Source organism: Hipposideros armiger, unplaced genomic scaffold (assembly GCF_001890085.2).
Source record: "Hipposideros armiger isolate ML-2016 unplaced genomic scaffold, ASM189008v1 scaffold_586, whole genome shotgun sequence".
Taxonomy (NCBI): domain Eukaryota; kingdom Metazoa; phylum Chordata; class Mammalia; order Chiroptera; family Hipposideridae; genus Hipposideros; species Hipposideros armiger.
The window spans coordinates 489,833-506,359 of NW_017731936.1; the positions used below are offsets into that span (position 1 = coordinate 489,833).

Below are 16,527 nucleotides of genomic sequence, written 5' to 3' on the forward strand. Positions count from 1 at the left end.
CTTTTATGAAAGTAGAAACCTTTTTTTCCAATCTATCCCCAGTGCCTAAAAAAGATTTGGTACAAAACATTAATTGGATAAATATTTTTAATCACTGAATATTTAAATAATTCCACATGATGTTATATGAAATTGTCAGCTCTTACAGATTTTTGAGTGGAGAAGAAATATTGTCTCACCTCTGTTTCATGAAAGCAACCTTAAGAGTTGGCTTGGACCATCTATCCATCTGCTTGCATTTGTGCTCATATACTCATGTACCAGTTTATATGAATGAACTGAATGGCGTATTATCTAAAATAAATCTTTCTAGTTCCCACATATCTAAATAAGGACAGTGCTCCAGAAATAATTCCTAATATAATATTTCCTGCATTACCAATTTTGCCCTCTCTTTGGACCATTTCCATTGGCATGCAAGCATGCTGATAGTTTTCCCATCTTAAAAAAATAAAACTAAAAACTAATATACAACTACCCTGACCCTATTTCTTATACAAGTACTTTACCTTTTCTCTATTCATTTTTATGTGAAGCTTCTTAAAATTGTAGTTTATACTTGCTGCATTCAATTCTTCTATTTGATTCTCTCAAAAAAAATTTCAGTCAAGCTTTCTCCTCATTGCTTCCCCCAAAAGAGCTCTTCTTGTCACCAGGGATAGCTACTTTGCTAAATCCAATGGCTAATTCAGGTCTTATTTTATGTCAACTTTCAGAAGCATTTGATAGAGTTGGTCACTATGTCTTTCAAATAATTTCTTCCTTTGGCTTGTGGACATCATACTCTCCTTTATTAGTTGCTTCTCAATTTCTTTATCTGGATTCTCCTTATTCTTCTGCTATATTAATTTTGGAGTGCTTCAAGGCTCAGTTCTTGTACCACTTCTTGATACTATTAATACTCATCCCTTCGGTGAGTCCATCCAGTCTTATGACTATTTATATCATCTATACATTAATGACCCAAAGTTACATGTAACCAGAAATTTTTGTCTGAAATTCAGAGTAATATGTCTAATGGCCTTTGCAATATCTCCTTATTGATGTCTAGTGGGCATTTCTAGTATCTCCAATTAAATATAACCCAAATTGAAACCTCTTATTCCTGTCCTTCCAAGCTTCATCTTAGCAAAAGTCAACAACTTAGTTCTACTTGATCAAGTTGAAGACTTTAGAATCATTCCTGATTTTCTGTAACATCTGTCATCCAATCCATAAACAAATAATGGATTTACCTCCAAAAATATTTTGTACACCTCTACTACTACCCGGTTCAATTTATCTTTCCCTGAAATACAGATGATTGAAATAGCCTCAAAATTTGTAGTCTTTACCTATCTTTACTTTGCTCCCTGAGTCTATTCCCATCTTCATAACAAGCTGAACTCTAAAAATTGAAGTCAAACCATATTACTTCTCTGCCAAAATCTTCCAATGGATTTCCATCTCACTTGCAGAAATAGCCAAAATGTGTACACAATTTGCACCCATCATTTCTTCATCCCTCGTTCCATCTATTCACCATCTTATTCATTCTGGTTTTCCCATGCTCCTAATTCCTAACACACACACCAAGCATGCTCTTGTCTCTGGGAAAGAGTTGCAGAGAAAGAGAACCCAGATAAGTAACATAAATTAAGGGATTTATTATAGGGATATAGGGATTGACCATATGCAGCTGTGTGTGTTTATTAATTAAACAGTCTATTGAATGCTGCTGCTGCTTTTGTTTCTAGGATTAGTTCTGAAGATAACAGAATGGGCAACTGGGAAGGAAAGATGGATGAGAAGTAGAAAAGCAACAACAAAGTGATCCATGAGGATGTCTCTCATTGTCTCCATCCTTAGTGATGCAGGTGCCTACAATGTGAATGTCCTTGGCTGCAACGCTGCATTCTCACCTGGTCCAGTTACTGGAGATTCTGAAAGAGGGCAGGAGACAGAGGAGTTTGGGACCTGACTGCTACTGCAACAAGGCCAACCAGCAGGTCAGTGACAATGTTTGTGAGCCACAATAGCTTTCAAACTCACACTCACCTTTCTAGGATAAACATGGGTGCTGCTGCCCTGCCATCTTTCAATTCATATGCAGATTCCATTTGTGGTCAATGCTAACAGGGTATCTTCCTTATTTGTCTACATGGAAATGTGGGGAATGTAGTTTCAGCTTAACTAACTTGACATAACAGAAAACCACCATATTTCATTTAAATTTTGCAGTTTTAATGAAATTATGCTTTAAATTGTGGACTTTGGATTAATAATAAAATTTTAGGAAGCTGTGGCATGTTACCTCATGCCACATGAATAAATCTTAGCATATCACTCAAATTAGTCTATTCTATATAGTAACATTATATAGTGCTTATTGTATAGAATGGATTTAGTAATTATGATGAATAATTATTTTTGTCATTATAAAAGCAGAATTATAGTATCCTTTCAACTATTATTATTGATAGTTTTCTGTCCCAAGCAAGAAGAGCTCAATGATAATTACAATTGTAGTAATTAAAATTCTGATGTCTGGAGTGGGAAAACTCATTAGAAAATAAAGATGCCTTATCAAAGCTCTGTATTATGCTTTATTTTAGGTGAAAAGAAAGAGATCAGTCTGGGTTTTCTGAGTTTAAAAATTAATTACAATATTAAATGTAATAATCAGATGAGTTCCAAATACAATGCCTGGCACATAAGGTCTTCATCAAAGGAAGAAGTAACAAAAATGATGGTGGTAATGAAGAAGGAGACTGGATTATGCCAGTGACGTAAGGACATAAAGCATGGTAATAAATAAAGAAAATCTATCAACATCCATTTTCAAGGCAATTCATAGTGGTTCTAATGGAAAACTAGATAAATCAGTAATTAATTATCAATTATAATGACTCACTCATCTTGTGATTTATTCTGTGAACATCTCTTATTATCTCCAACTCATAGGTAACTTTTCTATGAGTTTGTCATACCTCTTCATAAGCTCTCCTACCATGTCACTGACCTATGTGCAGTTAAAGGATAATCTGGCTTTCATGGTCACATGACCAAGGGCATGACATTTTTTTGCATAGAAAGAACCACCTTTATGCAGCAAAGAGAAATGGCAGGCATTTGGCTTTTATGGACTGTGTAGGATAGGTCTGTATCTACGTAGATGAGCTGTACATTACTCTTAAAATAGTGAGAAAAGCAAGAAATTTGAAGAATATGATACAGAGCTGCTTTGAAAGTGAGAAAGAAGTACAATGCATAATTTCTGATGAGTTTGATTTTTGAAATACAAAACATTACTTTCTCCTTTATCCCTAAGAGAGGTGCTCACCTCTCTTCCAGTTCTCCTCTGGGCACATGGTTGAATTGTACTTCATTACTCCTTCCCCCATCACCTCCCGCATTTGTTCAGGATGGCCATTGACCTGCTGTGGCCAATGAAATATAAGCAGAAGTGAAGTGTGTCAGTTCCTGGTAGGAAGAGCTAACTGTAGGCAATTGACTTTAAATGTATCTTTTTCCAGATGGTGATTATAGTAGCAATGGCTGAGATAGAGCCTCCATGAGCTTGGGGCTTTGAGTGACCACAATGAGCTGAACCTTATGCTGCTCCATTTGGACATTTAGGATAAGTAAAATATAAACATTTGTTGTGTTAAGCCTCTGAAAATAGGGTGGTGCTTGTTTTTGAAGCCTGACCTAGCCCATCCTAACTAGTAAAGGTGGTGACTTATGGTGCTTATATGCTAAAAAAGAACCATTCTAGAATGCACTGTCCAAAGTCACTCAGTCTCTTGTCATAAAATTCATACAGTGAGGAAGAGACCCCAGATCCACAGATGGTGGGTCAAACTCCTTGGTGGTTGGTATCAAAAGAACAAGTGTTAAGCCCAAGGTAAATGTGTAGGCAGCCATCTGTCTTTGGCCAAGTGAACATACTAATGTTCCAGGTCTTTAGGCAAAAGCCAAAAAGAGATGACAGCTTTCAGCTCAACAGATAATATAAGATGCCAAACATTTTTTACTCTATTCCTTATTTGTCTAAGAAGCCTCCAGATTTCTAGTTTTCAATCATCAACAAATAAGTACATGCAAGCATGAATTTATTTTTATCATGTTTCTTGCAATAAATGATTTGAAGCACTTGATTAGCCTGACCATGTGTGTGTTTGGTGAAATATTTGCACTGTTAAGATAATGACACAAAACACTCTACATACTTAATACACTTCATGTTAAAAAAGAAATAAAATATTTTGGGAATTACCCTAAAACTGTTTGATACACACAAAAATGGATAGTATATATATTCGTAATATGCTTATTGTCTTTATTGTAAACAATATTTAAAAAATTATTAATTTAATAAAAACTGTTATAATTTATAATAGTTGCTCAGAGATTTGGAATGTTAATTTATTCTATAACATAATCTTTAAAGTAATATAATTTTAGCTTTTTCAGACTAAAATAACATGTTATATATAAAGTAATAAAATGCATCACTAGTCATAGTCCAGAATCACTTTACCAGCCCATCTACTTCAAATTACCTGGATTATCCTTAAGTTTGACTAGGAGAGGGAGGCTTTTTGAATTTCTCAAAAGATGCTAAAAGATCTCATAGAACTTACTCGAATACTTACATCAAAGTTAATGAATATTTATTATGAGTCCATTATGTGTCAAGCACTGTGCTAAACACAAAGACACATAGTGAAAAGCACTAATAGGACTTGTTTGTACTTTACAGACAATATTCAGATCATATTAAACAAATAATTATACAAATAGATCATCATGGTCTGATAAATGTTACAAAGGGGACATTCCAGCTATTGTAAAAGAAGATAATAAAAAGATAAAATTTTATCTGGAGTTCAGGGAGTTTTTCTAGAAGAATAAAATCTCAGCTGTGAGAGCAACTTGAAAGATAAGGAGGAAGCAGGCAAAGGAGCAGGGGAAGGATTTTTCAGATAGTGGAATCAGCTTTGCAAAAGCTAGGTAACAGGAAATGGTATGATTCATGTAATGAATAAAATAAGTGTACAGGAAAAAGAGAGAATAGGGTGAATGGTGGAAACAGGCTGGTTTGGAAATAAACCTCTGTGGCTTGCTAAGAGTCCTGAGGAAATCCTACGTTTAAAATTGGAGGAGTATGACACAGTGATGGGGGAGGAGCCATCAGTGAATCAGGAGGAAAAGAAAGACAAAACAGTGTTAACAGAAAGCAAAAAAACCCCCAAAACCAAAAAAGCAAAATAGATTGGACTCTCATCTCAAGCTGATTGTTGTCACCAGAATAGAGACTCTGTGTTGTGAGATCTTATTTTATTTGAGAAGCAGAAATCTACATTATGTGAAATTCCTCAATTTGTAAATCAAGATGTGACTGTTGAAATTGTACAAACTCTGTCAATGGGTTGGAAATGATGACATTTATGAATGTCTTATACCAAAATTTGTAACCCATAGTGATAGCTATTTGGTTTAATCAGATATTTAGAAAATTAGCAAAAATATTTGGCCTTAATTCTTAATTTAACAGGTATTGAAACTTACAGAAACAGGGACATACTGAAAAGAGGAAATCTATTGAACTTTTAAAACCAGAAATGTTCAATTCAATTGACAACTTACGGTTGGAGGGCCTACTCTCTATGTAAGAGCACCAGACGTAGTTATAGTCTTAAAGCTAGGAAAAGACTTGCACATGACCAAGAGTAAGCCTTATTATATATTATTTTATTGCTTGCTCTACCTAATGCATAAGGAGAAAGCCTCTTCCATCTCCCCTGATCCTAATTTCATCAGACATACTCCTAAGCACAAGAAAATGTGTTCATATCCTTGATAATATAACTGTCATTGTGTTAATTAGATGGCCAGCACTATTGAACACAGCCTGCATCTCTACAAGGATGTACTCCAGGGAATGCTGTATCAATCTATTCTCAGATCCTGGGCTGACATGTATATGGTGGCAGCTGTGGTTCTGCATTGGTCTCAACTGAAACATGACTCTTTCTCTGGCAGTCCCAAGTATTCTTTCTTTTGCTGGTGGCTGTATGTGCACATTGGCTCTTTCCTCCCTGCTAAAATCTGAAATGAACTTAAAAGCATGAGGGAAGCCTGCTGATGTGTACTTACATTTGACTCTGGAGGAGGTCGGCAAAGGAAGAACTTGAATAGAAAAGCTGATTACAAACTCAGTACCCATGTCAAGTTAAAAATAATCTCTCCCCTCTTAAATCTAGACTTTCAAATAATACCATTTTTGATGTTTCTAGCAGCTGGAAACTGACTGTTCATTAATGAGGGCTCTAGAAGTTGTAACTTCTTTTTAAATTTAAAATTACCTGACATGCATTAGTATCACAGGAAATGGATGACAAAAGGACTTGACTGAATATTTGATCCTTTTGTCATATTAGATTCATCCCCTGAAATTATAAACTATAATTTGATGAACACATTTTTTTTTACTTTTTAATATTTCTTATTTCCTAATATGTATGGAAATATTAAGATTATGGTCATCAGTGTCCTTATTTCCATGAAACATAAATGAATTTTCAAATGAGATTTGACATTAAAGTAAGATTTCTAATGTCTGTGTTTCAATAATTTCCACATCTATGAAATTTGAAATAATTTCATTAAATTGAAAGGTAAGTAAATTGAATTTTCTGACAAGTCTAAAATGTAGTGAGGTATGTAGTGAAGTCAGTGGTGGCTAGATTATTTTTCATACATCATGTATAATTAAACAGTTGATGTTATTATGCCATGAAATACAAAATATAGACCTTATTTTTATAAGATAAAATGTCAAAAGACAGTGGGATATGACTGGAACATCTGTGACCCAAGTGATGGTTAGTGTTGGTTTGACCCCTGAAAAGTGTATCTTTTTATTTTCCTCATGACTCCTTCCTGGTTGTATGTGTTTTTCTCAAAATCTTGGTTTGGAGAAAGAAGGGAACCTTTCTTAATAATCAATGATGTTACTTTGTAACGTATTGTAAATACAATCTGGCTGTGTATACACTACCAACCCAAACCCAAAAAACTGCAGTTCTTTTAATAGGTATGGAATCTGTATCAGGCAGGATTCCAACTCAAGAAATTCAATTTAGATGGCTTGAATGAATGTAACTGAATGAAGCAACTATGTATTTAAAAGAATCATAGGCAGTAATGAAGGGACTACTTAAAAGAACAAAGATGGATACTGAGTGAGGCATACAGGGAGTAGAATTTTAGGAAGCTCTCACCTTCCTCAGGGTTGAATGGAGGGCGGGGTGGATTGTGTCACTCCTGGAGCCCAGAGGAGATGGAATAACTGAAGAGAAGCCGCCCAGGAGGAGCAGTAGTTACAGAGAACAGGGCCTTGTGGAGCAGCTGGGAGAGCAAGTGCCCTGTATCTCTCTCCTCCACTCTCTAATCCCTGCTTGTGGTGAACTCAAAAGAGGTCAAGAAGCAAGGGGCCCCAGGTGATGCAGTCAGCAGGGCATCCATCTCTGAGAGGAATCATTACCAATGTTTATAGATAAAAACAAACAAACAAAAGCCCATGGATGTTTGAGAGCTTTAAATAGCTGTTAAGTAAATAAACTGGCATTCTGACTGAATTATCCTACCATCAGCCTGCATTCTTGTCTTTACTCCAAGCTTCTCTTTGACTTTTGAAAGTGTTTGCTTAACTCAATGGAAAACAGGCATGAGAACCCCTTCATCTTCTTTCCTGGTGGTAACCATGACCACTTCTGTCAGCAGGATCACTGGGGCCCTTTATTTCAGACCTTTTAACTCTCTTGCTTTTTCAGATCTGGCTTCAACCCAGGTCTAGCAGCCACTTTTACTTTTCCACTGTCTGGTCTATTCTTTCCTGCTTTACTCTGGCTCCAGTCCTTAGACACTAGTCAACTACTTCCTACAAAAAAAAAAAAAAAATCTTGGGTTTGGAAGTAAGCTGGAATCAAAGGGGAAGACAGTGAAGGAAAATTTTGCAAGTAAGTAAAGAAAAGGGAGAGAAACTGGAAGAGTTGGCACTTGTTCTGAAGTGGGCAAATGGAGTCCAAGCCGCCAGCATGACTGGGCTGCTTCTCTGAAGCTTTGAGCACTCAGTGAGACCTGCAGAGAGCTTATGTCTGCTTTAGTTTCTCATTCTGAGTTTAAATCTCAAAAAGTACTGGAAGAAAGCAAGCAGGAGTGAAGTGAAGTGAAACTGGGAAGAATTGCACTTCCGCAGCCATCTCTTTCGTGTACTGGTATAGCTGTTTGTTCCTCAGCTGGGTATTTTTCTAAGAAAATGGAGACGATCAAGCAGGACCTTACTTGCTAAAGGAGTTAAAATTACATAAAAAGGTACTTTCCTAATTCAGAATGCTATTGAAATATGAAAATTTTGCTTTACAATCAAATCTATTAAATTTATACTTTTGTATCCCAAACATATTGATGAATATCACCACTCCCTCTCTCTATCATGACTCCACACTCTCTCTTTTGTGTTGGGACAAAAAATGATTTTCTTGAAGCTAAGGATGATTAAGTTTCAGGGCCCTCACTTGTCTGGTGTCCTTACAAAACCTTATATTTAATGTTGTGTTGTAATTTTGTAATCATTTTCTTAAGAAGGGCCCCTCAATTTTCATAAGCTTCAGTCTCCACAAAGCCCGGTTGCTGGAGGTGGGGTGGGATTTGGAGTTGAGCCTCAGGAAAGGACCTGCTGTGGCAGAGATTACAAATCCTTTTAGCACCAGTTGGCAGATTCTCCACTCTTTGGTGCAAGTATTGTCAGAATTGTCACTTTTGACTTCACTTTTCTGCTCCAAGACACATCTAAAAAAAAGTTAATCAGTGACAGATTCTTATGTGATAAATTGCCTCCAAGATCTTTTTCACAACACTCAGGCCAAGTAAACTTGAGAGGTTTAATGCATGCATGAATTAAGTGCTGCAAGCCTTCGGAGAAGCTTTCAAACCAATGAACTCTAAATTGTGTGGAAAGGAAATGCAGAGTGAGTTATTGTATCTGATGCATTATTGCTCTTTAAAAATATTACTGACCAGTATCTTTGGAATATTGCTTTCTTCACTTTATTTTTCCTATGGATCCACTTTATATTTAGGTCACGTCTACAAGCACAAACATGCATTAATGAGGAAGCAACAATATATAGCTGGGATCTGCTAACTTTTCTGTAAGGGGACAAATAAAAAATACTTTCAGCTTTGTAGGCCATATAGTCTCTATTGTAACTGCTCAGCTCTGATGCTGTAGCGTGAACACAACATAGACAACATTTAAATGGATAGATGTGGTTATGTTTCCATAATAAAATGTTACTTATGGACCCTGAAATTTAAATTTCATATAATTTTTATGTTGGGAAATGTATCTTTCTTTTGTGTTTTTTTAAAAAAAATCATTTAAAATGAAAAATCATCCTTAGCTGATAGGCTATATAAAAACAGAAGGCAGGCTAGGTTTGGCCTATGCGTCACCATCTACAAAACCCTGGTGGACAATAGTAGTAGAAATAAGATTTTATTTTCAATCATGATTCTGTCACTATTAAGTAAATGAACTTGTGCATCAGGTCACCAGCTCCATCAGCCTTAGTGTTCTCATTATAAAGTGGGATTACAATATTTATCTCATAGGGTTGTTGGTAGGAATACATGAGGCATAATATTTAAAAAAAAAACACCAAAACTATCATAGCCTACGAAGAGTGCCGGTTAATCAATACATTTAAATTTCCTTTGGTTGTCTTTTCCCTTTTTTAACCTTGTGGATATTTTTTTTGAGGTATAATTGAGATATAATATTATCTTAGTTTCAGGTATACAACATACTAATTTGATATTTGTATATGTACCTTGCAAAATGATCACTACAATAAGTCTAGTTACATGATTAATATGTAACATTAATCATGTTACATAGTTGCAAACATTTTTGTTCTTGTGATGAAAACTTTTGATTTACTCTCTTAGCAACTTTTAAATATGTAATACAGCATTATTAACTATTGTCACAGTGCTTCCTCCTGTTTTCTTAATTATTTATTTGACTGACTTGACTAGTGTAAGTGCCTTGAACATAGTTTTTACAGCCATAAAACCTGAAAAAATGTTTTGAATTTAAACAACAAAGCAGTTAAGTTTTCAAATAAATATATTAATGTGACAATAAGATGAAAATCTTATTTGTATTCAAAATCAAACTTATATTGCCATTATTTTAATGTTGCTCTTTGGAGTCATACAGTTTTCTTTGCATTATTAAAATTTTTATTTTTAAATGAAAATATTTTTATTTTTTGAATTTGATATAATTTGTGTTATGATAATTTTGGTGCTTCTCCTGTGAAGTCTTATTATAATTGCTCCAATGGAATTACCCTGTATAATTTATAGCCAAGACAGCATTGGCACTAGAGGACTACAAATGCTACATTCCACTCCAATAATATAGGCTTATATATCAATGTGTGTGTCAGTGATATAATTCTACTATTATACACTGAAATACATAATATTGACCAAGGTCACAAAGACCCTTGCGAAAAATGAATTCTATCTACATAATCTGCATTCAATTAATTCTCCATGTGACTTTTTTAGTTAAGCCAAAAATATAGGACACTAGCACTAAACAGAAGGAAGTGGTGATGAACTTTAGAATCATCCAGAGGATTTTTTCAAAATATCGATATCTTCATTTTTCACAATTTGCCTTACCCATTGTCTCAACATGCAAAGAACTCTGGGGTGAGGTGAGTGGTTCCCTTTATTTGTATTTTGCAAAAGAAAAGCTCCTCAGAGGAATCAGATACCCCTATAAACACACACAAAACGGAACAGCACTTTTGAAGGTCAGTGGCAGTACTTTTCTATCTGTTTGGATCCTTCCTAGTCAAGAAGCTATTTTGTTTCAAAACCTAGTCTCGATGTGGAGGATTATTACCAAGGAGTTGCATTCAGTTTTCTCCTGGGCAGCAGTCTGAATTTTGATCATTTTTCTTTTTCTTTCAGTCTTTGATGCCGGAAATAGTTATTGAGCATTCACTGTAGGCAAGACACTGACACATGCTGTGAGGTATAAGAAAAAGATGAATGCTACTGCTCATCTTTAAGGAGGTACAGCATAATAGAGCAGATATGACAGGTGCACACCTAAGTACATATCACACTACTGAAGGGGATGCAAAAGAAATACAATGTCCTATTGGAAATTAAAAGATCATGAGATCATGATTTTAGGGACCAAGAAACGCTTCACACTTAATTGGAATTGCAATTTTTTTTTTTAAAGATTCTTATTGGGGAATTGGGGGGATGGGAACAGTGCTGGGGAATTGGGGGAAGGGGAACAGACAAGTTGCTGTCCTTTTTGTTCTTCAGTCTAGTTGTGGAGGATGCAATTTTTAAATGTTGCCAATTTCCAGGAAAATGAGTTTATAATGTAACATTGTTCATACATTTAAGATTTAATTCATGGTATTGAAGTGTTAGGTACATCTTGATTTAAAAAACATATTTGAGCCATTCTCTTATAAGTAGCATCTATAAACACTTTAATGTATTTGAAGATAAAGTTTTCCTAAAATAGTTCCTTTCGTGATGTAAGGGCATACAGCTATACAACCCAAAGTTTCCTTCATGTAACAATTTATAATTCCAATGAAAATTCCTCAAAGGAATCAAACCATGTTTATTACATTTAGCTTTTCCCCCATCAAATGAAGGATTCCGTTATGGCATATTTTAACTTTCCTGACTCTTTTGTTACACAGAGAAGAAATTTAAAAAAATATTTCTTTTACAAAATCTACCGATATCTGTAATTTATGAAATAAAAACATAGTACCCAGAATATTTGCAAAGCATGCATACATGAATGGATTTTTTGCAACAGTTTTGTAAATTCTTTGCCCCTTAGGCAAGAATCACCTTGTGGATTGTAAATATTGTAGTACACATGGAAATTACAATTTTAATAACAATATTTTATTAGGAAAATTGGACACCAAATGGGGATTTTCAATTTGATGCTAAATGTATTATCAATTTATTATTTAGTTTTTATTGCTTCAGATTCTTTAGCAAGGAGTTTTGATCATTTGTTAAAGTCCAGTTTGTTTGATTACACATAAAAATTCAATAAGGTTCAGTTCAATTTAGTTATGAGTGGCTCATAAAATATTTAGTTCATAATAAAATGAATTAGTCTCTCTCCAGATCCTCATTGCAAATTTCACTGGAGGGACTTTAATCATAGAGATATAATGAGTGGAAATCCAAATTACCATGGGGAAATGCTTCAGTAATGTCAGGATTTTTAAAAGATAAATTTATGAGCAATACATGTTGAACTTGATTTCAACAACTACTTGAACTTAAGGGGTAAGTAAAATGAAAAGGCGATTTGCAGGGTATTTTTCCTTATTCTGTGACCTTAAAATTTACCTATAGTCATAATATTTTTTCCTACTTAATTAAAAAGAACATGATTTATGGGGTGATAATTGGGGGGCAGTTGCTCTTAAAATATTTTTTTAAAGCAAAAAATAAATTAACAATTTTTTGTTATCTTAATTTGTTCCATTCTCTCACAGATAAGAGGAATCCTTTCATCAGAACCAGTCTCTCATAGTTAAGAAGAGCAGATGCCTGACACTATTATCCAGAGTATGCCAGTGACACAAGAACATCGAGAACCATCACTATATTTGACGAGAGAGTGACGTAATAAAACGGAAATTTCAGAAGGGGCATACCTTTAAACCTTAGTATTAATATTGTTATTACATGGCCATTAATAATTTAAATAAATATGAATTTTATAGATTATGTTTACTGACTTAAAGAGATAGGGCAATTTCATTTCTTGTATATATCACTGGGTCCTGAATAATAGAAAAATATAATGTTAAGTAGACAATGGCCATGTCCATAATACTCACTGTCATTTTCCTAACATTGAACAATGTGTGTCAAAATTATTATTTTAAATTTTTCTTAACCTCATATTAGTGACATGTTTACTATTTAAAGTGATGATTACTTTCGGCCATCTTAGACACATGATTCCTAGACTTATTGTGATGATCAATTTGACAGGTATATAAATGTTGAATCACTATGTTGCATACCTGAAACTAGTATAGTACTATATATCAATTATAATTAAAAATAAATTATGGACAAATATTTAAATTGAATTAATTTCACTCCTAAATTATTTTAATAATTTATTCATCACCCAATTATTTATTTCAAGAAAGCTTTATTCTATCTTGTGCAATGTTATGGTAGTGCTAAATAAAGTTCCACCTTTTTAAAAATTAATCGTTCAGAGCATAAAATTTGGTCTCTATTAGTAAACCAAAATGGTAAAACCTAGTTATTGAAAATGCATAACTTTTTGCTTTTCTGATTGGGTGTTTTCTGCTGCCTTATCTTCTAAATTGCTGATTCAGTCCTCTGCTTCTTCTAATCTACAATTGATTCCCCCTAATGCAGGGGTGTCCAACTGGCGGTCTGCGGGCTGCATGCGGCCCTCGAGGTAATTTTTTGTATACTCGTCTTCAGTAGTTAAAGTGTTAACGAGGGAATTGTGTGTATGGTATTGACTCAATCTCCCCTAAGTGCTATTTTCTTCATAACAATTTTTTTCTATTTTCATTTTATTTCAGAGCATCGTGGGCCACAAAAAATTACCTCGAGGGCTGCATGTGGCCGCGGGCCGCCAGTTTAACACCCCTGCCTTAAGGTATTCTTCATTTTGGTTATTGTATTCTTTATTTCTAAAACATTCTCTTTTATGTTTTCTGTCTCATTTTTATGTTTCCTATCTCTTTGTTGAAGTTCCTTCATCCTGAAGCCAGACAACTCAGATCCCATCCGTGTGTCTCTGTCATCTCTCCAGCTGCCCTAGAGTTGGAGCTCAGCACCAGTGATTCCGTTGGTGAGTAGTTCTGTGTGTGGTCCCTTTAAAAGGATCATCTGGAACTCCAGCCACCATTGGCCTCACTCAGCCACAGTCTCTGTTGGTTTTTACAACCAGAAATTATAGGGACTTTTCTCCCTGGACTGGAGAGCCTAGTGTGTCGCTGGAACAATTTGCTCCTTTCCGGGGTGGTGGGAACCTCCACAGTTGAGATATCCCTCCTGAATTTCTTTTTTTTTTTTAGCTGAGCCATCCTGCCACCTGTTGGCAGCTCAGCTCGGGCTGGGACTCGAACTGCTGTTGCTCAGAGCTCGCATTCTTGAGCAAGCTCTTAACCAACTGAGCCACTTGGCCGGCCCCATCCCTCCTGAATTTTAATGGTCACATGCGCGTGTGGGCCCAATCCATTTTGCATCTCCGCCCTTCCTACCAGTCTCAAGGTGGCTTCTTCAGTGATGTTCTTAGTTGTAGAGCTTTGGTTCAGTTAGACTTCAGGTAATTCTCAAGTATTCTCAATGGTTGTTTTGTAGCTTAGTTATAATTTTGATGTGATCATGAGAAAGGGTAAGCACAGCATTTACCTACTCTGCCATCTTGACCAGAACCTGTAAATTGTGTTTTAAAAGTAGATTAATGTTTTTCAGGAAGACAGGAGAAATGAGTGGTACAAAATGGAATTGCCACACGAGTAAAGATATAACAAAAAAGAGGCCAAAAAAATCATAAGAGGTTTTTTATGGCTGTATAGTAGAGTGTAAGAGCTAAGGGTAGTAAGGAATGACTCTAGAGCGTGAAAAAGGAGCCAACCTTGGAGTACCATGCACAATATATTGAAGAGTTTGAATTTTTTCTTGCAGAAATTAGATACTTACTGAGGGTTTTAAGCCAAAATGATCTGGGTTTGAATGTTGAGGCCAATAAAATGTGATTTTTATGTGGAAGGTCCTGGATTTCTAAGCCTCGGTTCTCTCATTTGAGAAGTGCAGATCATTAACACTTGCCTCATTGTCTATTGTGAGAAGTGAGCCAATTATGTATAACATACATCTGATCCCTTATCCCCTAGTTGAGAGAAAAAGGAGAAGCAGAAAGGGGATGGGTGTGTGTGTGTGTGTGTGTGTGTGTGTGTGTGTGTATGGGTGTAGAGTCCTGGTGGTTTTAGTGATTGTGAGGATGGTAGGGTCTGGTAGTTGGTAGTGCTGTCCATGACATTCAGTTTTTTCTGCTTATTATGGGTTATGGCAAGAATACACTTCCTCACTCTCTGTCAATAATCATTGACAGGCTTGTCTATTGAGATGTTTGCAGAAGCAATGTGCATAGTTTTAAATGGGTGCATTTAGGGCCGGCCAAGTGGCTCAGTTGGTTAAGAGCTCGTTCAAGAGTGTGAGCTCTGAGCAACAGTGTTGCCGGTTCAATTCCCAGCCCGAGCTGATCTGCCGCTGAGGTGCCAATAGGTGGCAGGATGGGTTGACTAAAAAAAAAAAAAGATACCCTGCTAAATGAGTGCATTTAATTACCAGAGTAAGGCCCTGCATTACTCTCTTCCTCTGCTATGGTGTTCACGGAGGTTTCTATAGAGGTAGAACTTTGGTATCTTGCTTGGTCCTGAATGGTTATAAGCCTGGTGACCAGCTCCTGTTGGACCTGTATTATGCAAGAGAAAACAATTCTTGTTGAGATAAGCCACCGAGATTTTGGAAGTTGTTACCAAAATATAATCTATCCCATCCCAACCATACATGGACCAAACAGAGTGAAGGCTGCTCATCAGGTTTCATAGAATTGGATTTGGAGGAGAGAGTCTCTCATGTGGGGCTACGGGCAAAGTCAGGCAAGTGATCACTGAACCATGAGTGGGAACTGAAGATTCAATATCCTGCAACCCAAGGGACTGATTCAAACCCAGAAGTCTCTGTTCCAAAAGAAAGTTACTACAATAGTAAGCTGGGAGAAAGCTGAACCAACCACTGGTAGTCTGTAATCTCCCTAGTATAACTGTCATATGTGTCTGAGGATCATTAATTGTAATATCTAATTTTAAGATGCAGGGATGGGACTAGCATGGTGTTTGGCATGTAATTTAAGTTCAACAAATGTTACTGACAATTAAGTTCACAAACACATCCCAGAAAAAGTGCTACACACCTCATTGCTGAATATCACTATGGTCTCCTTTGAAGTATTCCACCTAGGAAGCTATGCACTGATGCCAGGGCCTAATCCACCCTTCAAAGCAATTTTGGAACTCTTTCTGGAATGGCCATCAGAGCTATCATTGTATTACCCTTGACGTCCTGAATGTCATCAAAATGTCTTCCTTTTAATATTTTCTTTCTCTTCTGGTAAAGAAAGACGTCAATGGGGGCCAGATCAGGTGAGTAAGGAGGGTGTTCCAATACAGTTATTTGTTTACTGGCTAAAAACTTCCTCATAGACAGGCCTTGTGAGCTGGTGCATTGTCGTGATGCAAGAGCCATGAATTATTGATGAAAAGTTTATGTCATTTTTTTCACACAGCCTTTTCAGCACTTCCAAATAGTAAACTTGGTAACTGTTTGTCCAGTTAG

The 16,527-nt window shown here is 35.9% G+C and overlaps 1 long non-coding RNA gene across 2 annotated transcripts in view; it reads left to right on the forward strand.

The window, feature by feature from the left end:
- Nucleotides 1-13,020, forward strand: part of LOC109371706 (uncharacterized) — a 174,848-nt gene extending 161,828 nt beyond the window's left edge. The window contains exons 2-3 of one of the 2 annotated variants that reach the window (XR_002121912.1): nucleotides 1,849-1,988; nucleotides 12,624-13,020. This is a non-coding gene — a long non-coding RNA (uncharacterized LOC109371706). Of the gene's footprint in view, nucleotides 1-1,848; nucleotides 1,989-2,594; nucleotides 2,770-12,623 lie in introns of those variants that run through there. The other variant, XR_002121913.1, reaches the window with a different exon arrangement.
- The last annotated feature ends 3,507 nt before the right edge of the window (nucleotides 13,021-16,527 follow it).